This window comes from Octodon degus, unplaced genomic scaffold (genome assembly GCF_000260255.1).
Source record: "Octodon degus isolate 3935 unplaced genomic scaffold, OctDeg1.0 scaffold00459, whole genome shotgun sequence".
Lineage (NCBI taxonomy): Eukaryota > Metazoa > Chordata > Mammalia > Rodentia > Octodontidae > Octodon > Octodon degus.
Genome location: NW_004525035.1, coordinates 135,544 through 137,777, shown reverse-complemented (window position 1 = coordinate 137,777; position 2,234 = coordinate 135,544). Strand labels below are relative to the sequence as shown.

Below are 2,234 nucleotides of genomic sequence, written 5' to 3'. Positions count from 1 at the left end.
TTACCAATAGTGAATATTAAAACTTTAAAAACTCATTTTCAAATTCTTGGCCTGGGGAGATATCTCAGTAGAGTAAGTGTTTGCCTGCCAAGGGCAGAGTCCTGAGTTCAATCCCTGGTACTGCAAAAAGAAAAAAAATCCAGATCATGTTTACTTTTGTTGTGTTGTTGTTGTTGTTTTTATTCCAGGGTTCAAACTCAGAACGTTGTTCTTTCCAGGCAGGCACTTATGCTGCTGAGCTATCTTCCCAGCCCTCCCTCTTCTTTTTAAGTTGATCTAGACTACCATCACTTCTGCAATTACTTCCACTAGTAGGCAAAGCATAGCGGTGTTCTCCTACCTGGTCCAAAGAGTTACAGCAGTGGTGGCAAACCTGTGGCACTTCTACCACAGTGGCCTACTTATCACCGAAAGATTTATAAGATCCACAATCACTGGATTATAGCAACAGAAGGTGATACTGAAAACTGAGCATTCTTGACAGGGAACAAGAGATGCTACAGCAGTGGCAATGACAAGAACAGCAAGTCTTCCCCACAGACATGTCAAGGAAGGCTGAGCCCAGGATTACACCCAAGAAGCTATGCCAACAACTTATTGACGAGCTATCATCTTTAACATCAGATGGTCTCAAGTAACCCACAGCTTCACCTTGGGCCATTCCTGATGTTATGGGCGTACCACATGGAAAGGTCCACATTACAGGAGGTGCGTTCACAAAGACCTCTCTGCTCACCTTCCCTCCTATCCCGGCCTCTTCACTAGGAGGCAGTAGAGCTGAGACAACCAGCTTTAAAGTACTCCATTTGCCCTGACAACTTTTACTCCTCCATTTCTAGACTGATGGTTAGCATTTTAGTTTAATTTGTTGAGGAAAAACTAATCTTTACTACTGTGCCCATTGTACAGGGGAGACAGCTGGGAAAAACAGTTTTGGTACTTTTTCACAAATAAATTGCACTGGTTTGATCAAACAAATTGGCCTCCAACTTCATCTAAACTCCCTAGCTATGGGGGATGAGAAAGAGGAACTAAAATTTAGTGAGCTTCTCTGAGGTGCCTAGGAATTTCCCCACATTCACTCTATTACTTCTTATCAAAGTCCTTACTTTCAAAATGAAAACATTAAAGCTTTACTTTCCACAGAATTTGTAGGGTCAGAATTAGAACTCAGGTTGAGGTGACTCTTACACTTTGCTTTTAGCCCTTCCCTCCTGAAGCCCACAGCCATGTGAACTTGGCATCCAGCTTGGCCAGGTGCTGTGTATCCCACATGTGATGAGACCAGGCATTGTAGTTGCTCGGGTATCTCCCTGCTGCTTCCCCACAGACCTCCATCTTTTCCTGTACTGTGTCCTCTCTGCAGCAATCATTCCCAAATTTCCTTTGGTTACAAAGAAAGGTAAGGACGTTTCTTGGATTAGCTGTTGTAGCACCCATCACTCGTGAATCCATGTTTCCGGACTCTGGAAACTTTGTTAAGGCCAGTTTTCCAAGATGTCAATCCTTAATTATATCTAAGGTACCGGACAGGATTAATTCTTTTCTCACATTCCATGCTGTGGTAAAATCTGTTTTTAGAAGCAGCAGAGTACACGTAACATCTATCAGTTCATCTTTGTTCAGCCATTGCTTTCTCATTCTGTACACAAAGAGTTTATTGTGCATGTAGGGTAAAAGAAACCTGACACAGCAGCTTTCCATGCCGAGTTTGTTTTCAGCCAGTACGAATGGGCTCTGGTTATACCTTGCTTAAGGACGTGGCATCAGGCCAATTTCATCTATGTGTGGGTCCCCTCCTGAAGGCACTGGTGATGTCCTTCACCACCTGCTGCACCTGCACCACCACCTCCTCGCTGCTCTCGGCCATATTGGAGGTGGCCACAATTCTTATTGCTCTTATTTCTCTCTCTTTTCTAGTGGCTCCAGTTAATGTTTCCAGAACTATACTGAATAGGAGTGGTGATACTGGATATCCTTGTTTTGTATATGATTAGAATGTAGAAGCTTTCAGTTTTCTCTCCATTTAGAATGATGCTGGATGTTGGTTTGTTATGGACTTTTATCAGGTTGATGCATAGGCCATCTACTCCAATTTTCTGTATGGTTTCCTTTTTATCATGAGGGAATGTTGGTCCTTATCCAAAGTTTTTTTTGCATCTATTGAGATGAACTTCTGATTTTTGTTTTGGGCTCTGTTTGTATAGTGTGATACATTTATAGATTTGTGTACA

At 42.5% G+C, this 2,234-nt stretch overlaps 1 pseudogene; it reads right to left on the bottom strand.

Moving 5' to 3' along the window:
• Window positions 1-1,200: 1,200 nt before the first annotated feature.
• On the bottom strand, window positions 1,201-1,870 carry LOC101579046 (annotated as a pseudogene).
• Between the last annotated feature and the right edge of the window lie 364 nt (window positions 1,871-2,234).